Genomic DNA, 27522 nt, shown 5'->3' with positions numbered 1-27522 from the left:
GCGGGGGAGACTCCTTAAGTACTATGCTTTTTTTGCCTCAGGTGCTGAAATGCCTCAGACCTCAGTCCAGGTACAAGGTCTCTTACAGCACACTCCTACGCACTTCTACTCAGAAGTAAACCCCACTGAGTTCAGTGAGCATTTCCCCAGTTCCTACTCTCATTCCAAAGTATGAAGAACTAGGCATGTGTGGGAAAGTGCTACAGTACAACAAACAACAGGGGTGAAAACATATCTCCCTAGAAAGTGGGAAAAGTACCAACATTAATGGAATGGCAGAACAAATTATTAGGTTACGCAGAAATGGTTCTATTGACAAATAAACTAAGGGGTAATACCAAACAATAATTTATTCAAAAATGGGATATGTTCAAGAGATATTTACAAAAATGTAACAGTGATTTAACATCTATGGCATAGTTCGAATGACCCTTGTGTAAAGTAAATATTAAGAAATAAGGAAAAATGGCACAACATGTAAGAAAGTATTAGAAAATCTATTAAGAGGAAGGTAATAATTATAAGTGCATTCAATAGTACAAATGTTAGTTACATTGGAAAATGATGGGAAGTCTACTTTATTTTATTTTATCTTATTTTATCTTAGTTTAGCTAGAAAATAAATATATGGATAGAGTAATTTAATATTTAACTGTAAATTTATGTAAGGTTATTTTTTTTCTTTGTATGTGTGGATTTAAGATACTGTATGATATCTATGAATTTCAATAAAGGATTTAAAAGAAAGAAATAAAGAAAATAAATCTCCCTAACTTAAGGCAAATATATAAAACATATGATGCCCCAATCCGGAGCTTCGTATGTTGTGTACATGGAATGAACGGGCTTCACTTAGGGATGGGTGACTCTGTCAATGTCTGTTTCTCATTTTCCCAGTATTTGGTTCTTACTCTTCCTGGTGTTTCAGCACATTGTAGTGGCTAGCTGATGTCCCCCTTCCATTTAGTGACTAGGAAAGTCACTGCAAGGTGGAGAAGAGCCACATGCATGCGGAGGTGAAGGACTGTAATTCAGCTCACAGCTAGATGCACTTAAGACCCATTTATTTTATTAGAAATGAGCAGCGTGCGTCTCTGAATGAAACAGCAGGCATAACTGCGGCACTCCGTAGACATCCTCTGAAGGTCTCCAGCTCCCTTTCACATCTATGTTGTTTCTCCCATGGCACCCACCCTTTATGCTTAGAACCGCCTTCCAGGAAGTCTGCACATATCTCTTCCTCCAAATCCACCTTTTCTATGACACCTTTGGCATAACCTTCTAGTTTCTGCCATGCGGGTCTGGGGGAACCTGCAGTCCTCCAAATGCTGTTGAACCACAAAGTCCACCATCCCTGGCCACTGGCCACACTGGCTGGAACGGATGGGATTTAGAGTCCAGCAACATTTGGGGTGGCCGCTGGTTCCCCAACACTGCTGTACTGTAACTAAGCATGACTGAAATGTGGCTGAAATAATGCACACTTCCCTTTGCCTTGCCTACCTCCACACATATTCCTTCTATGCTACACCACCAGTGTGGTGTAGTGGTTAAGAGTGGTGGACTTGTAATCTGGTGAACCGGGTTTGATTCCCCGCTCCTCCACATGCAGCTGCTGGGTGACCTTGGGCTAGTCACACATTATGAAGTCTCTCAATCTCACTCGCCTCACAGAGTGTTTGTTATGGGGGAGGAAGGGAAAGGAGAATGTTAGCTGCTTTGAGAATCCTTAGGGTAGTGATAAAGCGGGATATCAAAGCCAAATAATAATAATAATAATAATAATAATAATAATAATAATAATAATTTATTATTTATACCCCGCCCATCTGGCCGGGTTCCCCCAGCCACTCTGGGCGGCTTCCAACAAACAGAAATTCTAAAATACAGAAATCCATCAAACATTAAAATACAGAAATCCATCAAACATTAAAAGCTTCCCTAAACAGGGCTGCCTTGAGATGCCTTCTAAAGGTCTGGTAATTGTTGTTCTCTTTGACCTCTAGTGGGAGGGCATTCCACAGGGTGGGTGCCACTACCGAGAAGGCCCTCTGCCTGGTTCCCTCCTCCTCCTCTTCCTCTTCTTCCTGCTTCCGCTATTGTCCCCTTCTCTCTTTTCTTGTTCTGCATCCAAATATAGATGGTGAACCATCTATATCTCAGAACGAGGATCCATTCTTTTTTCCTTGGAAACTGGAGCACAGCTCAGTTTCCAGGTTGGCCTGCAAGATGGTCTGAGATCCCGGAGAGTGTTGTTCATCAGGGTAAAGCAGGCAGGCCTGAACTAGCTGGCCGATGATGAGCTTCATGTTATGCAGCTCCCTAAGGCCTATGCCCATTGAAGACACACCAGCCAACTAAAACCAGCTCCATTGAAATGATTATCAAGAGGCTCAGGCTGGCCTTTCTCTGGTTTTCAGGGGAAGAGATTTTGGGATGCCACCAGTGCCTTTTTCCCCTGGGGGTACTCAAGGGTACGCAGTACTTGCCCCCCCCCCATGTTAAAAGTGTGGCACTTACTGTAACAACTTCATGGTGAACACCGGCACCTCTTTCTTTCTTTCTTTCTTTCTTTCTTTCTTTCTTTCTTTCTTTCTTTCTTTCTTTCGCACTGGACACTGCAGTGATACATACAGTATTTGCTCCTGAATCTCACGCAAGGACAATGTCACTGTTGAAGTCATTTAGGCTTGGCCAGAATAGCCTGCAATGGCTGTCAAAAAGGGGAAGCCCCTGTGATGGGAGGGCACATGAGGCTCTGCAAGGGCTTCCCCTTAAGGAAAAGCCCTTGCAAAGCCTTACTGCCTGGCAGTGGGGGGCAAACTCTGCAAGGGCATCCAGAAGGCGCCCCTCTTGCTGAACCTCGGTGAGAGGGGATGTTCCGGAGAGCTCTGCCATTGGACCCCCTCCATCCCTAAAGGTGGTGGGAGACCAGTAGCAAAGCAGAGCTTCTCCAATGACAGTGGTTGGGCAGGCAAGATGCCGCCTCTTGCTTTTCTGCCACCTGAGGCGGGTGCTTCCATCTGCCCCATCTGCGGGCTGGCTCTGCTGTCAAAAACAACCAGTTTGGATGTGACCCAATTTTGCAGGACATTTCTTTTTATTTATTCTTTCATTTGGGTAGTAGAAGCTCAGGTTTCTGCACACACGAGAGGTCAGAGTTGGGAAATCATGAACCCAAAGCCCAAGGGAATATAGTTAAGTTTCAAAGCAAGTTCTACAACCACACGTGAGATGGGAGGAGAGGGAGGAAAGATAAATCCTTGTAACTCTTTGACACGCATTGATGTGCTTGGTTGCGGAGATGAGTTGAAATGAAACATCTGCGCACCTCAAATCACTGTCTGTCTTAGCATACTGCTGCAGCTGCAAAACACATCTGGAGTCCTGCTTCCGCCGACAAGAATTATGTATCTTTGTGCCTCAGCCTACTTTCTGCTCTTGCTTGGAATAATTAAAGACACCTAGTGCTGTTTACAAAGCACTAAAAATAAGAGGTGTGAAACCACAGAGCGCCTTCATTTATAAAACTAAAAACTGATAAACTAATGCAAGCTAAGATGGCAGTGCTTTTGCGCAGCTCCCATTCATTTCTAGGGGGCCTGGGCAGGAGAACTTCCCCGTGGATCTCTATAATGTAGCCTTTAAAGCAGGGATCGTCCCATGCCAAGCGGCAGGCCTCTTGGAATGGACTTATGCCATGCTTGCTCATGGCAAATTTAGAGGCAATTACAGGCAGGGGGTGGAGAACCGCTCATGGTCTCCAGTTGCAAAACTCAAAAGCTATCATTCTCCTCCAGGCAGATGGAACCCACAGTTTGAAGCCTGGTCATTTGTCACTGAAGCCAAACAGCAATTTGTGAGGCAGTGGGTCATATTTTTAGCTTTCAAATGGTTGCTGCTGCCTCCCAAGTAGTTATTTGACTTCGGTTAAGAAAGATGACTGGGCGCATTCCCACCAACTCCACCACGGCCACATGAACACGCTGCATCCAACCGATTCCCAAAAGCCAACACGGATTCTGCCTAAGCAGTTTTCAGCAGCTATATTTATTCTCTCTCAGATGTCCTTGGTAGATACTTCCAAGCGAATGAAAGATTTGGGTTAGTTTGGGGTTTTGTTTTTCTTCTTCTTAAAAAATAATAATATTCCAAGGGTGCAGAGAAGGTGCAGAGTCAAAGCCACATAGCTAAAAGGGGAGGGGGGGAGAATCTCTGCCCCCCCTCGGGGGTCTCCAGTCATCTGTCCGTCCGTCCATTCGTCCGTCCGTCGGAGAGGCAGCCCATTCATGTACTATTTATTTTGCACGGGGCTTGCCTGTGGTTCCCTGCGCTTCAAAGTACACAATCCGAAAAGCCCCCCCCCCCCACGCGCAGCGTTGCGAAGGATAAATATGCATGGCTTGTAATTCGGTTGCAGTTCTTGCTCCCAGCTGATAGGGTGACGTGGAGTTTGGAGAGCCTCGCAGATTGGCTTTTTGATTTGGCTTCTCTGCTGCAGTTGTGCACAAGGCTGCCTGGGTCTGCCTCTCATCCAGAAAGCAAGCAGGCGCCAAGATTGGCCCGCTTGCTGTCTTGCCAGGCTGCAAAGTCTCTCTCTCTCTCTCTCTTCTGAAGCACCAGGGATGGTGTGAGAAGAAGCCCACCCTGCTGTCTATTTTTTTGGGGGGGAAGAGGCGGGGTGTGCCACCACCATCTCCCTCCCAGCCACCCCCGCCCTTCTCCCTCGCCCACCTTATCTTCATCATCTCCACTGTGCCTCCCTCCCTCCCCTCTCCAAATTACTCTGCACACAGCACCGAGCATAAGCGAGGCCGGGCGGTGGGGGGTGGGAATCGTCCGCGTTTTTTAAAACCCACGTACTTCCCCCTTTTTCAAATGCACTTCCCCACGCGCAGCGGTGGAAGAGGAGCTCGGTCCACCGGCGAGCCAGGCAAGTTGGATTGACATGCCAAGGAAGTCCCCCTCCCACCCTCTCCGCTCCACACCTCACCATCCTCCCTCCTGTCCTGGCAACGATCGGGCACGAGATGCAATGAGATCGCTTTAGAGAACCGGAAGGATCTGTAAACTGGGGAGCAAGGAGGACCCCCCGCCCGCCGCAAAGAATCAGAAAGGTAAGTGGCAGAGGTCCATTCCCATTTCAATGTAAACAAAATATGCAGGTTTGTGGCTGGGAAGTCCTAGTTTCGCTACTGCATGCGAATTCCTATATAGTTGCGTGTGTGTATGTGTGCGTTTAGGGAGAGGAGAGGGAATGGTCTCCTTGCAAAAACCAAGCCCCCCCCCCCATCAGGAAACTGCTGGATCAGATGTTGCAAATGCAAACAGGAGGGCCGTTTCCCTGCTTGGAGGATGGAGCTGTCGCTTGCCTGCGCGTGAGGCTGTGCCCAAGCATTTGTGAGTGCGTGTGTGTGTGTTGCACATGCATATGGAGATAAGCCGGGTGCTGCAGCTTCGCATCCTAGCTTTGCACGCAGACCGTTTGAAGGAGCCAGAGGAAATTGCAGGGAAGGAGGGGATCTGCTCGGGGTTTGTGCTCCGTCAGAAGGTGCATGAAAGCAGGCTTCCCCTGCTCGCTTTTGCCTGCCGCTCTCCAAACTCTCCTCCCACCCCACCCCCTCGCCGTAGCGGCTTTTGCACGGGGATCAGGGGGGAGGCTGGGGGGTGGGGGCGGTGAGATTTTAATATAATAACAAGCCGGCGGCGAGGGCTCCGGCGAGAAGCGTGCAGGGCGCTCCGACCGTTTCACAGCCATCAACCCGGGGATTCCTTGATTCCTTGCTGCCGAACTTGCTGACAGCCTTTTGGAACAGATGCAGGAGGGAAGGGCGAGAGACGTGGCTCAGTGCAGGAGGTGAGGGGAGACGAGGATTTGGGTGTTTTTTCCGGGAGGGGGGGGGAGGAAGGGAAGGGAAGGGAGGCAGGAGCAATGGGCAGAATAGATGCCTTCAATGCAGTGGCCATAAATTTCTTTTTCTCTCCCCAAACGCCCTATTTGGGTCTTGTTTGGGTCTGGAGCCGCAGCTGAGAGCTTTGCACAAAAAGTGGCGCAAACGGAGACCCCATAAACGAATCGACTTGTTCCTTAAAAAACAGCGATCGTGCTGGGATCGCTCCACAGAACATCCATACAGTACAGTATGTCTGTTTTAATGGCCGAGGAGGGGTTGTTCGGGTAGAGAGAAGGGCCGGCTCCAGTTCAAGGAAAAGGGATTTCCAGCCGCTTTTTGGGCTCGGGACCCATTTCAAAAATGAAATCAAAAAAAGCCCTTGCAGGCAACCCCCCCCAATCCTCCCATGTATTTGCGCGGGTCTCCCTTTCCCCCCTCGACTTGCGCGATTAATCTTAGGCAGCTGTTGTGCTCCATCCACTACCGCCGAGATCTTGTTTACCTCGGTTTTCAAATATAGCTCCTGCGCCATCCACTTTCCTAAATAGGGCAAGGAGGGCAGTTCACTTTGTAGGAACGGGAGGCAAGGGGGCGGACGGGGATCGCGACTGCTTCTCCGGAAGGGGCTCACGGCTTGCCCCTTCCTGGCTTGTTGGGCCTACCAAGCCCATTCTCCCTTTTCCTTAAAAACAAACAAACCCCATAATGTCAGGAGGGAGAAGCGGGGCCAAAGAGCCCCCAAGCCTACAGTGAAAAACCACGTGTATGCCCCCAACCCTTTTTTAAATAAGGGGTTCATCCAGTTAAAAATAAGGGACACTTGTAGATCAGGTGTTTCTCTTTGGAATTGTAGTGCTGCTTCCTTATGCAGGAATAAGTGAAAATATATACTGGTTAAGTTTTTTTTTAATGCTAAGGGCCAATTTTTAAAACTTAATACAGGAACAGATATTAGTTATTGTGCATCTCTTCTGAAATGTGATGTTTTCCCCCTTCCTCTGCAGATTCTGAAAATGCACATTTGTCCTAGCCTGACAGGACCATTTCCCTTTAACAAGAAGCATGAAAATGTGGTTCTTAGTTTGCCTGGCATAGCTCTGTGCTGTAGAACAGTCATAAATAACACAGCTCTCAATGGAAAATGAAAGAAAAGAGATATTTGAAGAAGGGTTTTCTGGTGGGACCAAGATTGCCTTGCTTGCTACTTCTTAATTCCGATGGTTATTCTACATGGCCGTTTTTAGAACACAGTGGTTATGTGGTGGAGTCACCACAAACCTGACTTTGGCGTGGCGTCTTGGGGAGTTCTTTGGTAGATGAGTGCTGAGATTGTAGATCCTCACATCCCAATTCCATCTGCCTTTTGGAAAGCTTCTCAGGTAATGTGTACACTGGCTTTAACTAAACTTGCTGTGGTATTTTCTTTGGAAAGGACAAACTTCCAAAGCAGTGGAAATAAAACCAGCCTTCTCTGTATAGCCTGCACTCTGTTTGCTCGGAGTACCTGAGAACGCTTTCTGATTTCATCCATCTTCATAATTAGCCTGTAATGGAAGGTCACCTGTTATCAGTTGGGAGGTAGACCAAGAAAAATGATCAAGGCTACCTACTGGCATCCAAACCCACTTCCTTTTAGTTCAGAACAACACAGGGTTTCTCTTCTGTTGTTCTCATTGGTTGCTTGCTAATAATCCATCTCTTGGATGGATTGAGACTGGAGGAACTCAAGTGGCTGAAATTCTGTGCAGTTGGAACAGGATGATCCCTCCTAGTCAGTCAAAGTTTCATTCATGAGAAGCTGGGCTATAGATATTTATTTCATTTTCCCCCCTGCATTGCCTGATAAAAAGTATCCATTTGGTGTAACTCTGTAATTTCAGCGAACCTTTGGTGTAACACTGCAATTTCACATGGTAGCTATAACGAGCTGGCGTCCCACAATTATGGGAGTGGACCTTCTTTTCTGTGGGAAGGCTCTGTTCTTCAATTAGACACTGCTAGATGGCAGAATATGTACTTAGTGGGGATCATGTGTGTGTTGCATGATTAAAGGACAAAATCTGAATTAAAGAGGAAAGCTTTGAGTTGAGCAAGTTAAAAGGAATGATTTGTGGGATTCCACTTACTGTATGTACCCACCAATATTTTGTGACGTGACCTTGGGCAAGTCACTCAAGCTTCTTCTGCATTCTTGAGAGTAACCAGCCTGATGTTTATCTACTGCAGAGTGATAGAGGAGGAACTGAAATCTATTCATTAGAGGTTACATGTGTGTCTATCACAGGAGCAAAATATAATTGCTAATTTCAGAGTAAGAAAATGCCGTATTCAGGTACTCCAAAAGCTGGGAGCCAAGAAAGCTCTGGTAACAGCTGGGTCAGCTCTATGCTTGAGTGGGGTCCCCAGCAATGTGGGTTTCCACTTATATTGATGGCTGTGCTTCCTTAGGCATACTTGGCAGAAGTGGCAGCAGTGCTCCGAGACTGGCTCGGAGCTGGCATTTCAGTATCTTACAGTGTCCCATGGCACCAAACATAGTTCACACTTGTGTTTTTATGGGAAATTGAAGCGGGGGTCCCAGGGCACATGTCAGTTCTAGGGGGCCCTGGCAGTTGATGTCTAGCCAGGACAACAGTATATTAAAGCTGTTGCTATCTGTGGAGTGTGCTGGATAGGCTTTAGCCAGAGAGACATTGGTCAATTGTTTCTGTTGACGGCTCTTTTAATGGTATTGGGTGAATAATTTCATTTATTCGTAAAGAGTAATGAGCAAGCCTCTGCTGCTTCCCTGAAAGCTCTTAACAGCAAAGACATTAGCAACCATGGAGGCAATGGGATTTTTATGTGTTTGGTAACACCACAAGACCAGCTGGATTTCTCTGGTTTTATGGCTGCTGGACAAGTTCCTGATAACATTAGATTGTGGATCACACTGTATGTGGAGGAATAGGAGACACTACCATTTTTGCATTGTTTCTGACAGCACCAGCGTAACATACTCAAAGCCACCCACCCCCAGACATATATACCGTACCAGGTTTGCATTCTCATGATGTGTGCATCCTGTTTAGGTCATTTAAATGTACATACCTGTACAATAGGGACCCAGGTGGCGCTGTGGTTAAACCACTGAGCCTAGGGCTTGCTGATCAGAAGGTAGGCGGTTCGAATCCCTGTGACGGGGTGAGCTCCCGTTGCTTGGTCCCAGCTCCTGCCAACCTAGCAGTTCGAAAGCACATCAAAATGCAAGTAGATAAATAGGAACCGCTACAGCAGTAAGGTAAACGGCGTTTCCATGTGCTGCTCTGGTTTGCCAGAAGCGGCTTTGTCATGCTGGCCACATGACCTGAAGCTGTACGCCGGCTCCCTCGGCCAGTAAAGTGAGATGAGCGCGCAACCCCAGAGTCGGTCACGACTGGACCTAATGGTCAGGGGTCCCTTTACCTTTACCTTACCTGTACAATAAACATTTGTCTCTTCACTTACCAGTGAGAATGTCCTTCCAATAGACTGAAGATCTGCCTAGTTGCTCTCAGTACATACAAAATGATTTGCTTCACGTTTTGAAGAAGAACACAGTGGGAATGCTGGCAGAGTAGCTAAGCCAGTGACATATGAATTAGGAAATCCCTTCGCCCTGGACTCACTAGTGACCTTAGGACAGGGTTAGCAGTTATGGTGCCCTCCACTTGTTTCTGAACTACAACTCCGGCAGTCCCATCATCTCTGATCATTGCCCATGCCAACAACATCCAAGGTGCATCACGGTGGCCACCCCTGCCATAGACAGACATCTGCATTTGTAACCTCAGGTTGCGTGTTTTTGCCTTGCGTCCCACGGCAACCCGGAAGTACTGGAACGGGTTACTTCTGGGTTTCGTCGCTTGCGCATGTGCAGAAGCGCTAAAACGCACTGTGCGCAGACACAACACTTCAGCTTACGTCAGTTCCGTGTTACGAATGGGCCTCTGGAACGGATCCAGTCCATAACACGAGGTTCCACTGTAATGGATTAATGATACTAATCTGCGTTACAGGATATTTTGATATGTGAAGTCCTTTGAACACACCAAAGTGCTATGCAAATATAAATATTATACCATATGCACCCTACGTTTATTTGGGAGAAGCAGCTGGCCTATAATCTTCGTGAATTATGCTATCATAAAATCAGCTTCCGGTTAAAAAATAAATCTGTAGGTATTTCTCATTGTTGGTTTTAAGGGAGCTGTACATCTAAGATGTTATGTTGTTTTTACATCTACCGAAGCATGAAAAAAAGTTAATTTAAGTGGGCCTGTTCTGAGATGTCTGACATAGTGCTTGTAGGGAGCAGAACTGCTTAAAACTCGATGTTGTTCATTTATGACTTCTGCTTGATAACTAGCCCTATAGTGTGTCTAGAAATTGCCAGTGGCCCTCTGCGTCCAGGCAGAAAAATGTATCAAGAGCTTCTGGTGAAAATGCAAGCTGGAGTTGAAGTCTTTCTAATATATATTCTGAAGTTTATGAATCACTGTAACCATTACAGATAATCTGCCCGGAGACTGCAGTTCTCAGAGCTGCTTCACCAGAAATGTACTCTGAACTAGGCATTCTACAAAAGTTGGGATACACTAAGACAGGCATAGGCAAACTCGGGCCTCCAGATGTTTTGGGACTACAACCCCCACCACCCCTGACCACTGGTCCTGTTATCTAGGGATGATGGGAGTTGTAGTCCCAAAACATTTGGAGGCCCGAGTTTGCCTATGCCTGCACTAAGAGCAAGAAGTCCAGGTTTGAGTTTATTAGTTTCTTTCAGAAACAACAATGAATGCTGCTACAATCTAACATGACTATCCTTCTAGAATTTCTTACACAGATTGTAGAGAAGTGATATAAAATAAATAAACATAAAATAAAATACTGTTTCAGCCACTTTGGGGAATTTCCTGAGTTTGAAAATGAGACCTGCTAAATTTCCTCATTTACTAAAGGTGACACTTTTGCCCCATGGGTACTTGTTTAGTGCTGTTTACTCTGGACTAGCTGCTGCTGGTGATTTGTTTGTTTGTTTGTTTACCCACCCTTCACCCTAAGGTTCCAGGGCAGGTTACAATATTAAAACACAATATTTTAAAACCGTTATAAAGTGGGAACTACAAACAGGGCCGTCTTAAGCATATTGGGCGCCCGTGCGCCGTGGTGCGATGATTGCTCCGGTGCCCGCCCCATTGCCCCCTTTCTCACTGCGGCTGTCTGGCGGGCGCCCCGCTGGCTTGCCTTAGAGCAAGCCCTGTCTAAAAATATACACCTGAAGTGTCAAAAGACAGGGTAAAGAGGTGTGTCATTAGCATTCACCTGAAACTGTATAAGGAAGATACCAGACACATCTCTGTTTGCAGCCGCTTTGCTCCTCCATGGTCCCTTTTGCTAAGCCAAGGTCTGCCATAGTGTGTCATGGTTAAGCTGCCTCCAGACTAACCAAGGTCTGGTTACAGCCAAGGTTCAGATAACATACTAAACCTTGGCTTAGATCCTTGAGCAGTAGCAGCAAAAAGGAGCAGAGAAGCTTTCTATCTAAGCCATTGTTTGGCTTAGTGTGATGTGCAAAACATTGTCATGTTCATTTCTTTATTTCCTGCCCTCACACATTACAGATCCCAGAGCAGGCCTTTAAAAAACAACAGCACAACCCTCTAACTACATCCCTTTAGGATGTTTTGAGTTTTCATGGCATACTGGCAGTGACTTAAATAGTGAATTTTATCTCCCTTTTTAAAAAGAAATGTTTAGATGAATACCAGCCCTCCTAAACACATTTTCTGGAAGTAAGGTTTTGTTGCAGCTTTCTCTTGGTTAATTGGTGCTAAGGCCAGCAGCCTGATCCATCATTAGCAACCAAAAGAGCAGAAGTAACAAGGAATAGTTGATTTTGTTTCAAAAGCTGTCATTGCACTGTTAAGATAAACTTATTTTAGACTGCAGCAGAATATCCCCATTTTGAGGAAGTTGCTGTGGAGTGTATCCTCAGTTTGCGTTGCCCTAGAGAACATCCTCTGGTAGTTTGTCCAAAGAGGGCACCCATTTGGATAACCATGGCAGGTGTGTAGAATACTCCAGGCCAGTCTTCCTTAACCTGGCATCCTTCTGATGTGGTTGGATTTCAACGCCCCGTTGTAGCTGACATTGTTATGCTGGTGATGGGAGATGTAATCAAAAACATCTGTAGCTCATCAGGTAGAGGAAGTTGGCTATAAGCCAAGCCTACATAGCATGTGATCTACCCAGCCAAATGCAGACCACCAGCCATGGGCAAATTATATTATTTGCCAGGGTGGGCAAGCCTGGAATTCAAGCAACGACAGACAAGGAGATTTCGCAGGTTGGGTTTAACTTGATGTGTTTATGTTGGGTAGGTCTGTTCAAGACCACAGGAAATTTTAAATACCCCCCCCCCCCAAATCATCACAGTGGGTGTGAACGTTTTAAATGTTTTATAGATCTCCAAACATAACTCAGTGGAATGGATTTAGGCCCACTAAAAGGCAAAATAAGTATTTAGTCATTTTAGTTTGACAAAAAAAACACCCCACACCATTATTACCCCTTATTACTGTTTGTAATACTATAATACATAACTCTATAATACTCATTACCATGAAACTGAAAGGGAGAAGGAGGTTAGGTAGTACTTGAAATCCCAAGTGCCATATTTGTTAGGAGAACTGTTTAAAATCAGTAGGACTTATTTCCAGAGTAAGATGTTTTAGATGCAATTGTTAGGAAATCAGCAGTTGTGGGTATTGGCCCCAATCCACTCAGTGTTAAACACTTTCAAAAGTCTATTGATCTTTTAGAAGAAAGTCACATGTCCCAGGGAAATCTGCAGCCTTTTGAACAACTGAGAGATCCTCACCTAAACTGGTAATCCAGTGTGTTATTGCAGGCAATATATGATTATACAAATATAAAAATGTGCTTGTTCTCTCCTCCCCTCCCCCCCCTCCGGTAATCAGACTGTTTTTTTTAAAAAAAACATTTCACATGAAAGGCAAATGAGTATTTTCTTTAGCTGGCCTTCTTCAGTGTGTTTTAACATGCTCCAGCTTTGACTGCCTGCCAAATTTCATTTGTTTCTCAATCAAGCAATAATATGATCTAATTCAATATTTAAAGAAATTAAATAAACACAGAGACCGTTTTTATGTTGTGGCAGAAGCTGTAAAGTCAGGAAAATCACCCACAGATCTCCCAATTGAGAGACTCCATACTTTTGCTTCTGGCACATATTACTTATTTTGCAGAGTATTCCAGTTGATTTAGCTAAGAAGAACCCTAATGTTTTGGTGCAATTTGCTAACATATGGTAAATGGTTCAGAGTACCTGATGGGGATAGCTAGGATCAGATGCCATTACTGGGCTTTTTTAAAGTGGCAAAAAAAAAAAAAAGAGAAAACATTCTTTTAAAGTTACTGGCTCAGAAAATCAGTCCGTCTGCCCAAACATACATACATTAGACTGCAGTTCCATGCACACTTACTTGTGAACAAGCTCCGTTGAACCCAATGGGACTTATTTCTGAATAAATATGCATAGGATTTCTCTGTTTGTCAATTGCCTGAAAAAAGGAGCAGATGTAGCTCTTCCAGGTTATAGCAGTTTACTTTCATGGTCACCTGGAACAAATTCTCTCACCACAGGTGACCAGGGAGAGGACTTTTTCACTGCTGCTTTTTGGCAGAATCTGTACTGTCACTGAAGCAAACATTTGTTCATTCACTCCAGTGAAGCAAGAGCATGCATTACGTAAGGGCGCTGTGGCCATTTTGCTTATTAGAAAAGGCTCTTCCTCTTTTTACGCTGGAGGCGAAGACTTGCGGCCTGTAGTCTTAAGACAATGCTGTAGTTGTCGAACCACACCGTTTCTCCAGTGGACCCACTAACTTGACCGTAATTGATGCTGGATAAAGAAAAGTTGTGGGTTCCAGCATAGCTGTCTTTAGAATAGTCTGCTGCTGACCGAGTCTGTGCCACAGTGGTCTGCGGCTACAGCAACAGCAGGTGTGAAAATGGAACACGTACCGTAGTCCCTGCCACATTGTCTTCTCTGTTGACATTTTATTGGAGCTCCTAACTGCATTGTGTCAGGTGTGTGGGTGTCAGACCCAGCCGATGGCAAGGCAAGAAGGTATATGGCCTGGGCCATCTTCAGACATTACCACTCTGACAGGTGGTAACACCATACCTGCCAAGTCGCTGCCCAAGAAATAAGGGACCGGACCGGAAGTAGCGCTGCCGCCATTTTGGAAGTGGGCAGAGCAGCATCAAAAGCCACTTCTGAGCATGCTCCGCCCAGTTCCAAAATGGCAGCCGCACCAGAATAAACCGGGGAAAAACAAAAAAAAACAGTTTTTTCGGCTGGGAACAGCTGGAAAAACGGGGGTTTCCCGGGGAATACAGGAGACTTGGCAGCTATGTGCTAACACCTGTGCTGAGGTTCCCTTTTATCTTCTTTCAATGAGTATCAGGCAGCTCTAGCTGGGATCTTTGAGATACAGTCATATACCTCATGTTGCGTCCACTGTGGGTTGCGTTTTTCGTGATAATGAACGCGGTGGGCCTGGAAGTGTTTACTTCCAGGTTTCACCATGCACGCATGCGCAGAAGCGCTCTATTGTGCTTTCACGCATGTGTGAAAGTGCCACTTGGGTTGCGGACTTTTAGGGGTGCAAACGGCACCCCGGAACGGATCGGATCAGCAACCCAACGTACCACTGTACCATTATATCATCTCACAGTGCCCCCGCAACATAGTTTCTCTCCAGAACACTGTGGCACAGTTAGGATCTAGGAGCTGCCGTTTTAGTTTCCCACAGAAAGTTGGCATCTGACACAGCTCCCATTACAACTCTAGCCCTCTTTACGTGTTACGATAAATAATGATGACACAAGTATATGAAATGGGATGCTGGAGACAAGCATGTCAGCCACATGGCTCTCCAGCCCATGGAAGGCAATCTTTGGGAGCCTTTCCTTTTCAAAATTAATTTACAAAATGCACAATGTGAAAAATAATAGGAAGCATCCTTATAATATTAAAGAATATAAATAGAATCTTATGTTTATGAGGGCTGAAACCCATAATGAGCACTCCCAAGAACAGGTCTGTCATTAGAAAAGATGCTTATCTCTGTGTTAATCTACTTAGCCAAAACTTATAAAGCAGGACAAGGGTTACCAATGCAGGCTAGCTCCCTTGCTTTTATACTAAAAGAAAAAGAAAGAAAGAAAGAAAGAAAGAAAGAAAGAAAGAAAGAAAGAAAAGCCTACTGTATTCTTGTTCAAATCTATTAAATTGGTCCCTCCCACCGCCGCCCCACAATTGCTTTACCCATAGGGTATAGTGAAATGCCACATTTTGATGTACCATTCTTGCAGCTGAGGAGATTGATTATTTTTCCAATACCTTAAAGTGTCCTCACTACCACAATCATAAATAACAATAATTTCTCTTTCACCTGTGAGACAACATCTTTAAAATAATTCAATAAAAGTAGTTTAGAGTCGAACTATAGTCTATATTTCAAAATCATCTGAACATTCTGTAAAGTCTCCTGCCTATAATTCTTTGCCACGGGGCAGGTCCACCTTCAGTGGGAAAATTCAGTCTCCCCATTCCACATTTCCAATAATTAGAATACTTGGCTTTATAAATCCTAAATAAACCTGGTAAAGATTAGGTACCAATTTATCCACATTTTAATGCATTATCTGTTAAGGTTATTGATGCTGTGTATCTGTTGATATTTAGCCAACTATATTTCCATATGCCATCAAAAACAATTCTCTAAATATTATTTCCCTTTTCATGTGTGGTATAACTGATTTGGCTCTCTTCTTTTGATAATATAAAACAAATTCTAGATGGTGCATATCCCAAATTTGTTTTTCTGAATCGCTTTAACTGCTTCAGTTCATTGACATTCAATCTTAACCAATAGTTTAGAAAGTCTCATATTTGAAAATACCCGTATATTCCGGCGTATAAGACGACTGGGCGTATAAGACGACCCCCAACCTTTCCAGTTAAAATAGAGAGTTTGGGATATACTCGCCGTATAAGAAATACGACCCGGCGTATAAGACGACCCCCGACTTTTGAGATGATTTTCCTGGCTTTAAAAAGTAGTCTTATATGCAGGAATATACAGTACTCAAATAATATTAAATTTGAATTTTCCAATCTATCCTCCATCTGTGTTAAAGCTGCAATCAGAAATTTATTAAGACTGCCTTTTTGGCCGTTAGTGAACATACTAATAGCCCAATTTTTATAAAATTTCAGAGGCCAGTGGGGAAAATTGGGGTTTATCACACATGTTTCATAACCTCAGGAAGATGCTGCTTGGCCCCTTGTCTTAACTTTGTTTGTTTGTTTGTTTGTTTGTTTGTTTGTTTTTGTTGTTGTTGTTGTCATTCATCCACAAAAGAGCATTTGGCAGAATTCCTACAAAATGTAGTTCAATATCATTTATGTAGTCTTGCCCTGCTTCTTGATAGCATTCTGATATCCGCACTAAATGGATGGCCATATGCCTTCTGTATTTGTGGATGCTCCCCACACATTCCAGAACTGCAAGGTAAAGTGTGCCTGAGTACAGAAGTCTCCCCACTTCAGAAGTAGATTGTTCCCCCAGAAGTTGGGAGGTGTTGGAATAACGGGGGGCAGAGCTAACCGTCTCACCTCTGCTGCTCCCCCTCACGTATTTACCCTTTATTGCAGTGCCCGAAGAAGGTTTCTGTCACACCTATAATCCCTTATTGGTTCCCATAATTACTCCATATTGCTCACTGTATGTTTTCAGCATGGCCCCAGTAGCTTGAATATCTTAAATCTAAGGAGAAATCTTTCTACGAGGATTTTTTTTAATGACACATTAAGGCTAGTTGCCTAAGAACTGCATCTCTTCATAACTGAACTCCAAGCAAAGTGAGATCATGATTAATAATAATAATAATAATAATAATAATAATATTGCCAAATTAGCCTTGTGGGTAGGTTGCTAGGCTACCAGCAATGGGGGCAAGAAACATAGATTCTTTGTGAAATTGCCTACTTCAGGGGCTTTTGATCCTGATTTGCTGACATTTAAGAGCCATCACCACGGAACAAGATGGAGGCTTGGTAGATACAGGTGGTTACATTCACACCAGTTTTTGAGTGAAATGGTTGTTTTATCATCATCACCCCAATCCGCTTTATGGCAGCCTAGATCGCTTCATGAGGTGTAAGAATACCTCAGGTCTATTCGCCAGACAGGAAATCTGTTGGTGTGTTGACCAACTTATCTCTGTGCCTTCACACAGGAGCATAAAATAATTTGAGCTCCTAATATGAATGTAATCTCTGTGTAGATGAAGTCAAGCTTCAGTTTATGTTCAGTTTTTTTGAATGAATTCTTTCCTGAAGTAATGTTATTCATATGTGAACTAAGGAATGAAAAAGTGCAGGTGATGCTTTTTGATGCCATATATATATATATATATATATATATATATATATATATATATAACCTGAGTGGAATGTATCTGTGCTTATGACTTCCTTGATACTGTCAGAAGTCCCTCTGGAATGGCAATGGCATCACTCGCATCTCTAGGATCATTTCCACCTGGAATGGATGGAGATGTAGCATTAGGAAACGGGGATAGCTGTGATGCAGGAAACAGCTGTATTGTCGCCTGTGCCTCTTAACAAAAAATCTAGCTAGATGTGCTTCATATGGTGTGAGCTGGGATATTATGCATTTGCACCAAAGGACTGGGGGTGGGGAGAGAATTAAAAATGAAGGAAAACCCAAGACAAGTTTACAAAATGGTAGGGCATCACTTTGAGACAGGTAGCCAATATGGTGCCCTATGGATGCTTCAGACTACAACAGGCTTCCTCAACTTTGGCCCTCCAGATGGTTTGAGACTACAATTCCCATCATCCCTGACCACTGGTCCTGCTAGCTAGGGATCATGGGAGCTGTAGCCAAAAACATCTGGAGGGCCAAGGTTGAGGAAGCCTAGACTACAATTTCCACCTTCTCTGGCCATTATCCATGGGGCTTATGGGAGTTGTAGTCCAAAACTTCTGGAGGGCTCCACACCCTGCTTTAGGGATAGGGGCGGGAGGTGTCTGCTGGGGCTTAATGATCATATGTTGGAATTGCATCCTGGGGGGGGAAATATATCCTCCCGATATTTTTATTTTTTTAAGGGGCAGAGCATTGGGGGGGGGGAGAAGGGACAGTTGTGTCACATACCATTAATTATGTGATAAGAAAAATCTGCTTCACATTCCTGACCCTTGTACAGCCAACTTCAGCACAGCAGTAAAAATTGCAATGAATGGACTACTTGGGAGAAATAGTCCATTTGTCAGCTGCAAATACTGTGGATTTAAGTTCTCTAAAATATAATCCTGCTGCATCAGAAGTACGACTTGCGGGAAGGCACGCCAAATGAGAATCAGATGCACATTTATTGTAAAATAAACTGATTGTGCAGAAGGGCTCTGAGATACGGCTGCCAAACAAATGAGACCTATCCGAGAAGAGAAATCACCCTCCCTTAACTTTCACTCCATCCCTTTGAGATACCTTGTCTCATCTGATTCTCCCCAGATTTAGTTCAGCACAAATTCAGTTTATGCTGTCCTTCAGCTTGTCATGGTCCAAATATTATTTGTCACTCTTGACATTCCTGTTGATCTCAGAATTTTCTGTGAAGTTCCTATTCAATACTTGTAAGCAAAATGAGGACAACCAGATTCTACCTTGGGACCTGCATCCAATTGCTGTTGTCAGCTTATGACCCAGGCAAATAGGGGACTCTGGGTATCCAAGCAGCGGTCTGTGCATACTGTACTTTTCTAGCTATTTAGTTATGAACAAGATGGTCCCTAGGTAGCCCTGTTGTAGCAGTTTGGGGAAAGAGAAGCTATCTCAGCTGGAATGTGAGGGGTTAGATAGATGGGCAGCTCGATAGGCTGTTCTGTCTTCTCCTTCCTCCCCTCTGAGAAAGGTGGTCCTTTGGTAGCCTTGTGGTAGCAGTAGTTCATGTTTAGAGAAGAAGAAACAGTTACGTGTGCATAGCTCGGCAGGAGAGGCCTTTACGAACAGCTTGTATCCATCAATTTATCTGTGAGCGATCACAGAAATGACTGGATCAGTCAAGACACACACCCCTTCTTTGTGGGCAAAACTGTCTCTGGCAAACAGGCCCATTTACATAGCCTAACACATGCAGGTGTCCTCCCAAGCTGAGGAAATTACATATTGGGATCTTGTTAAAAGATTCAAGCAGTTTGCCATGATTACTGTGTGTCAGAAGCATTTTGGGAAGAGAGCTTTGAGTGACAGTGAAGAGAAGGCACAGAAGAAGAGGAGAGATCCACGCTCAGGAACAATGTTTTCATTCTGTGTAGGTTTCACAGTTGAAAGATAATTAATAATAAAAAATAGCAGCATGTAGCCTTGTGATGTACTTTACTTTGTTCCATCAACCGTTTCTGAAGGCTACCATCCATCTTGTGGTCTGGATCATTGTTAGCACATGCATTCCTCTTTGCATGACTCCAGTAGATCTGTTCCCCAAAAGCAGAATCGAGCTATTTCCAGAGTTGTATGAATAAAGAAGAGGATGATCACTATGCTGCATCTTTCCCTTCCAATTCTGCCTGCCAGGGATCATGTCACCAGGTCAGGCTTGAAACCTTGTCAGAGCCAAAGTGCTGGAGGCCGCAGATCCGCTAAGGGCAAGCCAATGTTCTGGTCGGAAAGCAGCTCTTGGTCAGAAGCCAGAGGACAAAGCTAAATGATGAACAAGGAGCTCGGAGTGAGGGAAGCAGAATCTGTGCCAGGGGTTACGTGAGTGGGCAGACTGGATCAGAAGGTGAGGGGTTGGATTTCAGGGGTGGAGCTGGATTAAGGAATGCCGGAGTGAGAATTGTGCTGAGCTAGATTCTGGGACCCCATACCTCTGCCTGAACCCACTCAGAGGCATGCAGGGTTGGTGCACATGTTGATCACTTGATTGCTTATCACATCATCCCTCAGTGCGCAAAGCTGAGTGTTTGAAACTCCACTGAAAAGCATCTTGCTTGAGTTGAAGCTGTTTGGTGATACGTAACTTCTATGTGTGTGGCACATTCATGCAAGCAGGTCATGTAATTCTTATTTTATCTGTAATTTGCCTTGAGTCCCTGTTAGGGAAAAGAATCAGAAGATAAATAAATAGATGAATAGATAAATAATGCAGTCATCATGTGATGAGCATGCGTATGTAAACTGGAATTATTAGCCTGCCCAGGTGGCATGTGTGCACAGAGGCCTACAGGAATCTATTCTCAAGGAACTAAAGCCAAGGATGCAGTATCTCCATCCTGATACGGTTGCATCTGGGCCACCAGCTGAAGCTGATGGAAGGCACTCTGCACTATGAGGCAACTTGTGACAGCAGTAGACCCAGAGGTATCCCCAAGCTATGCACCTACTCCTTCAGGGAGAGTGCAACCTCATCCAGAACAAGTTGCACACACACCCATACAGTTTCAGGAACCACTAAGTGCATCAGTCTATCTTCAGTATATTGGTTCTCATCTAGTCCATTACCAGAACCTGGCATTAGTTAAGTACATCCTCCAGCCAGAAATAGAACTGCATACCAACAGCGTATTGATGACAGTAAATTCCAGATCTCAGGATGACCCCACTCAGCAGTTCCATGTAGATGTTAGATAGCGTGGGATGTAAAATTGACCCCTGTAGCACCCTGCTTTGGATGAAGCGAAACAGCACCTCCTAAGCACCAGCTTCTGGAGATGGCTATCCAACTAGGACTGACTCCACCAGAAAGTGACCATCTACTCCCAACTCAGACAGCTTGCTCCAGAAGGATACCAAGGTTAATGGTATCAAAAGCCACCAAGAGATTAAGGAGAATCGACAGAGTCACACTGCCTGCTTTTTCTTTCGTGATGAAGGTCATCATACACGGCAGTCAAGGTGCCAAAATAAGTCCTAAACCGTGTTTGAAATGGATCTAGAAAATCAGTCTCATCCAAGAGAACATAGATTTTGTCAACAACCACCTGCTCAAGAACCAAGCCCAGGAAGGGGACATTAGTGACCAGGCAACAGTTATTCAGATCTTCCTGGTCCAGGGAGAATTTCTTAAGGAATGATCTTAACGCTGCCTCCTTCAGGCAGCCAGGGACTGCCCGCTCTCATATGGAAACCCATCCCTGGCTCAATGGGCCATTCCTTCACTACTCAATTTTATCAGCCATAAGGGAAAGGATCAAGACTACAAGTGGAATTTATACAAGCACTTTATTCATGTCCTTGAGCTGTACCAGCTGAAACTCACCCAGCAAAAGAGGACCAGTGCCTCTTGAGATCTGTCTGCTGTAACAGAAGAGCTAAGGTCCCGACGGATGCAAGCGACTATCCTTGAAATGCTTTGCAAACAATCACAGCATACCACTGTGAGTTCCAAAAACCCCTTTGGGTCAGCATGTAGGAAAATCCCCACTGGACAGCATAAAGAAGATGCAGTGGAGACAGCAAAGCAATTCTTGTTTGCTAGCTCACGAGGCGAGGTAAAATGGGAAGCAAACAAAAAACATTGGTGCTAAATGGATTAGCCAAATTCTCATGCACCCCATCTCTTCATTTCTGGTAGATTAATCCACCTGTAAGACGTATCCCACACTACGGCCCTCGTGTCTAACTTTACTGGGCATTTCAGGATTGCTACTTTTCCTCCTTTCCTCTGCTCTCCTTCTTCTCCCTTATGCAATCCATCTTCCCAAACCCATCCTGACAGATGTTGCCCTCCTGGTGACATCCAGTGCACACAGTCTATTGCATGAAAACTGGTTTTGTGGGTGATTGCAGCATGAGCAGTCACCCTACTAGCATCCCTGCTAAAAATACAACTTGTTCCTTCTGGCAGTGCTGGCATTTGCTTTCAGATGGGTACGTAGGCTCACCCCGGGATGCACTGCACTTTTGTACCCACTGGAGGGCATGGTGTAACCTTCTGAGCTCCTCACCGGGAAACAATTCAGAGGTGCAGGGCACCAGGTAAATCTGTAAATACATAAGCAGCAAGCATCCTAGTACCCTTGCTCCATTACTTCCCAGCAAAATACCTTTTTGGTCAACACACGCAGCAATCCCTTCAGCCTTCTGTAGTTTATATAATTCTGCATAGGTCCACTGTAGATTTCACAAGTCTTGCTAACTGCAGCCCTTTGCCAATATAATTTGGAGATAACTACCATTGAATTCAGAAGGGTTTACTTGAACTACACATTCATAGGATTGGATGCAGATAAATGGCTTTCTGTTTCTAACACGCTTAAAAGAAATCCAAATATCATTCATATGGCTATTTTAATTCAAATTGTCATCGCTGGAAATATGGCTGTTTAATTTGATTGATGTGGTAGAAGCATACTGCTCTGTTCAAAGGTGACCACTTACACATCATATAGCTCAGTTGGTACAGCATGAGATTCTTAATCTCAGGGTTGTGGGTTGAAGCGCCATGTTAGGCAAAAGATTCCTGCATTGCAGGATGACCCTTGTGGTCCCGTCCAACAGTTAAGGAGGCAGTTTCTGCATTGGCTGGAGAGGGAAGTGTGGGGTAGATGGGGCCCGTCAACCTGAGAAGGTAGCAAATCTAGAAGAAGAACTCCGATGCTAAACTTCTGCTGCCTTGTGGGATATTTTTGGGAGAAGGCAAGGCTAAGGAGTAAATCCTATACAAATCCGGAGTGGAGTCCTTGTACAGCTCCTTCTGGCAATTCCTGCAGCCAAGCTGGTGCCAAACCTTTGGACCACATCAGCAAGGCTGAGAGGAGGGTCTTGTCGTCTGGGCAGCCCATGACCTCCAGACACACTGGCCAGGCTTGCGCCCTAAGGAGGTAACTTCAGTGATGCTAATGCAGAAAACAACAACGTGGAAGGCAGCAGTTACCAGTCTCTGCAGCCACAGCAGGTGCTGTGATTCTCCAGCAGTTTGACTTCATCCCTAGAGGCACACTCCATTGTCTCTTGAGACAGACGGTTGCCAACAACTAGAAAAAGTGATTGCATAGGAATATAAAAGACTTGTAAGGTTTCTAGGGTTGCCATACATCCAGATCTTCCCAGACATATTTGGAATACTGTAGTCGGCAGCAGTGTCCGGGTGGGAATTGGGGAAAATGCCCAGGAAAATCTGGATGTATGGCAGGCTTATGTTGGCAGTGCCATTTTTCCATACAAATATTCAAAAACGGAATTACTTCAATATTTTGACCAAAAAAGCTCAACAACTTTGGGCAAAAATGAAATAAACAAATGCTGGACAACTTTTCCAGGTTTTCACTGTTTGTAATATGGCAACCCTAGGTTTCCCCAGCATCCTTTGATAAGACTGTAGACCAAAAGGGCATGGGTTGGTTAAACAAATGAGTTGTAGAATATTTGCCCTTCCTACTTTACAAAATACGCAGTGTCCCCTGACCAATATTAATTGCCTGACACTTTTCTTTAAAAGGCTTGTCCATTTCCCACCTTCTATTATCAGTTGCCAAGCTAAGGTATTGCAACAACTTTTAATGAGCTTGTGCTTAAATAAATTAATGTATGAGGGAGAGCAAGGGAGGACGGTCTAGGTGGGGTGGCAACTCTTAATTTTACGTGACTGCCGAACTTAATATTTTTCCTCGTGCAATCTCATTCTTGCTAGTCGTGCATGGTTAATCTGACTTCAGTTAAATAATGGGAACCAATATTAAGAAAGAAATCCATAAGCATCTAATATATAAAAGCCATGAGCGTAAGCAGCTTGGGCTCATAAGAAATTAATCATGCTAGATGAACTACTCAATCACTAAAGAAAACTTAATTGCAAAATGAGTGTGTCGGAGAAGTTCAGCGACTGTGATGAAGTGGTGTTTAGAGAGAGTATCTGTTACCATGTGCCACAAAAGCTTACCTGAGATATTAATTCTAATTGGCTCATATAGATGCATATTTAGAGCGTCTAAACATTGGCTAAAGGGCTGCGTTGCAACAGGCAATGGCCACTGCCTTGAAAAAAGGGTTGCCGAGGAGCCGCATAGGCTGGCCCAAGCCAAGGCTTCCTTTCCACCATTAACTAGCTAAAAGAGGGAAAGATTCAATTAATTAATCTTGAAGATAATAATGTGGGAGGGGCTGCAAGCTTCAGTGAAGCTGTGGAAGCAATATGCAGGGTGAGGGATATTTTACGTGAGGAGAAGAAGGAAACAACATTAAACTAGGGAAACATACCGGCTATAGAGAAAATCTCTCAAATGCTGGATATGCAAGTTCTGTATGGGTTTAGTGGAAGTTACAAAATGTCTGTGGTTAATTGTGATGGAAATGGAATGAGGACGTGACACTGGTGAACTAAAGTCAGATAAACAAATTCCTGCTCCTGCCTCTAAATTAGGATCTGTGTCTTTTTCAATTGGCCATCGCTGATGTTCCCTCAGTCGGAGGAAGGGCTGGCCAGTTCTGTAAGAGTTTCCAGTCAGGGCTTGGCTGTTCTGTTTGCTGCACTCTCGGAACATCTGTGCTTATAATAATGAGCTCCACCCATTAACGCAGCTTTTCTATGGACTCATAGATATTACTCCATGTGAAATGCCACTGGCAAGAACATTTATGAGGTCTGGTCTTCTCGAGGCAGTTCTGTAGCACGGTGGGACTTCTCTAAAGCGTTAGGAGGATCCTATAGTGCCGCTGGTTTCCAAGCTGGTAGTAGCAGCTGTTGGATATTATAAGCCCAGACCCTCCAAGTGTCCCTATTTCCCAAGGATGTCCCTGATTTAGAGAAGCTGTCCTGGTTTCTGATTTGATCCCGGAATGTCCCACTTTTCCTTAGGATGTCCCTATTTTCATCAGAGAAATGTTGGAGGGTATGGAGTTATCTAACCCCCAAAGCTGTCTGAAGGCAATCCTGTATAGGGAAGGTTTTTTTAAAATTGTTTAAAGGTCTATGTTTTTATATATGTTGGAAGCTGCCCAAAATGTCTGGAGCATCCCAGTAAGATGTATGGGGTATAAATAGTAAAATTGTCATTATGGAATAGGACGTCCCTATTTTCTTTGGAGAAATGTTAGAGGGAGTGTAAGCCCAGGGAGCTAAAGGTGTTTTGGGTTACAAGTTGGGAAGTACTGCTGACTCTTGCATCTTCCCTCTCAATTTTTGATGCTCTTTTATTTGGGCAGCTCATAATATTTATACAGATTGGCCACATGACTAGGGACTACAGCTACTGATTGCCCTCTAAGGAGGGTGTGGGGAGCCTGTGGCCCTCCAGACTCTCTCAGGGTCATGGCTTTGAGCTCCACATTAGGCAAAAGATTCCTGCGCTGCAGAGGCTTGGACTAGGTGACCCCTGAGGTCCCTTCCAATTCTACAATTCTATAACTCCCACCATCATTGGCCATGCTTGCTGGGGCAGATGGGAGTTGTAGTCCGGAAATGTCTGGAAGGCCAAAGGCTCCCCACACCTGCTCTGAGGATTGCACTTTGCAGAAGGCAGCACCACTAAAAGATTTGACCCTGTCTGTGACTGGACTGCACACATAAAGATGCCATGCCATGTAATTGCGGTTGAAGGTTTTAGTCTTATCCTGCATTAGGCAAACCTCTGGAAAGCCACTGAGTCAGTTTGTACATCAAGCATGGTTTAACTCTAAGCAACTATGGCTTAGCATGAATGAGCAAATGTGTCAATATAGATCACAGCTGCTGCATTAACTAAGCCAGGGGTTCCCAACAAAATTTTCTCGAGGACCCCTCATCGAGCCGCTATTGTGACAAGGACCCCCATTAATTCCTAATCCTAAAATTAAAAAGTGAGAGCCAAATTAAGAGTCTTTTTATATTTTATATTTATATGTTTTTTACAGTTACAACAGAGTACTCCATCAGTATACAGTTAGTTTTAATTTTCAGTTCTTAATGAGATGAACCACTTTTTAACCAACGTTCCATTTTTAACTACGCGAACTGTAGCTTCCGCGAAAAACAACGCTTTGTTTACAAACACTACTGTTTTGCAAAGAGGCAGCGCGTGCCAGGGAGGAGGGAGGGGAATGGAGAAGACAGGGTACCTGCGCAGTAGCGCACAAATGAAGCCGACGCGCGCAAAGCATCTTGGGGAGGTGAGCGTTAGTAGAATGCGTGCGCTGCCTCTTTGCAAAACAGTAGTGTTTGTAAAGCACCACCTAACGGCATACAGCAGAACTACTGCCTCTATCTAATTCTAGTTTTGCGCTAGACTCTGCTCATGTAGGAAGCGGCCAAAACAAAAAATCTGTTATCATATGAAATATATTTAATATTTTTTTTTATTCTAATAGCATCTTGCGGACCCCTCTGGCATAGCTCGCGGACCCCTGGGGGTCCGCGGACCACCTGTTGGGAACCACTGAACTAAGCCATGGTCTGGCTTGGCATTCTGTCCAAACTCAAACTTGTGGTTTGTTGCACTCCAGACAAACCATAAGCTGTAACCGGGGGGGGGGGGAGACGAACCACAAGCCCAGATTTGGACAAGCCAAACCATTGTGTAGAGTTATGCAGTGTGGCTGCAGCAGGACTGGGAGAGGAGCACAGTGGAACCTGCATGTTCCAGGGAGCCTTCCCTTTGAAAACCCACTTGTTTATTTGTGCTAAGCCTTGTTTTGGCTTAGTGGTAACTTCTGAACTGCGCCATTTTGTCCTCAGGCACCAGGGCCGAAACTACGCATTGCCTTAGTTATGTATTTGTTCCTTTAAGTACGGTATTTGGGTGTGGTTTTTTTTTTTTACACAAATTGCCAGTGTAGGGCCTCTGATGTGAATTGGGATCCTGAGGCGGGGCTTTAATCTGCCCCTCAGTATGGTCCTGATCAGGGGCCCCACACTGGCATTTTTAATTTAAAAACTCTGAACTTAAAGGCACAGCTACATAGCTACCAGTACATGTACTCTGCCCCATAGTTTCTGAATGGCAAAACATGAGGGATGAATTAGAAAACCCTGAAAGAAGAATGATCCAGATGGCGAGGTTGCTGGCTGATAAAAATTTTATGGAAATAATATGTTTTAGTTTGATGAAGGGATGCCCATTCCAGTTTATGACAATTCTATTCCAGAAGTATCTATAGAGTGTTAAATGCCAAGTAATGAGAGACTGTCGGAAAGTACCAAGTAGGAAATAACGAGGTGGAATAAAATGCAATTGCTTACTTTCATTCTGAAGGCTGAAGTCCAAATCTCTGTGATAAATTAGATTGTGAGTTTAGTCTCCTGGGGAGGATGTGGCATCGTCCTCTTGTGGGTAATAGAAAAGTAAAAAGGACAACACATTAGAAAAATAGTGTGCTTAAGGGACAAAACAGTCCTGGCTGCTGTGAAGGGAAAGGGCTGTGGGGAAGAGGGATGGGAGCCACAGACGCTTAATAGTTCTCTTCTGTCTCCAATTTCAGTAATTCTGCAAAATCCCCACTAATAGGGCTAAGCCACCGAGCGTTGGCTAACAATCCATAGCACTCTGCCTGCTTCACAAACCATTCTAAA

General features: G+C 44.5%; 1 protein-coding gene across 2 annotated transcripts in view; it reads left to right on the top strand.

Annotated features, from left to right (window-relative positions):
- Positions 1-4505: 4505 nt before the first annotated feature.
- SLC8A3 (solute carrier family 8 member A3) overlaps positions 4506-27522 on the top strand; it is a 158353-nt gene continuing 135336 nt past the window's right edge. Inside the window, exon 1 of one of the 2 annotated variants that reach the window (XM_035113366.3) lies at positions 4506-5117. The gene's annotated coding sequence lies outside the window, so the exon portion shown is untranslated. The remainder of the gene's footprint in view (positions 5118-27522) is intronic. The other variant, XM_035113403.3, reaches the window with a different exon arrangement.

The sequence above is a fragment of the Zootoca vivipara genome, chromosome 1 (assembly GCF_965207765.1).
Source record: "Zootoca vivipara chromosome 1, rZooViv2.hap1.1, whole genome shotgun sequence".
In the NCBI taxonomy this organism is placed as follows: domain Eukaryota; kingdom Metazoa; phylum Chordata; class Lepidosauria; order Squamata; family Lacertidae; genus Zootoca; species Zootoca vivipara.
This window is presented reverse-complemented; position numbering and strand designations above follow the sequence as displayed.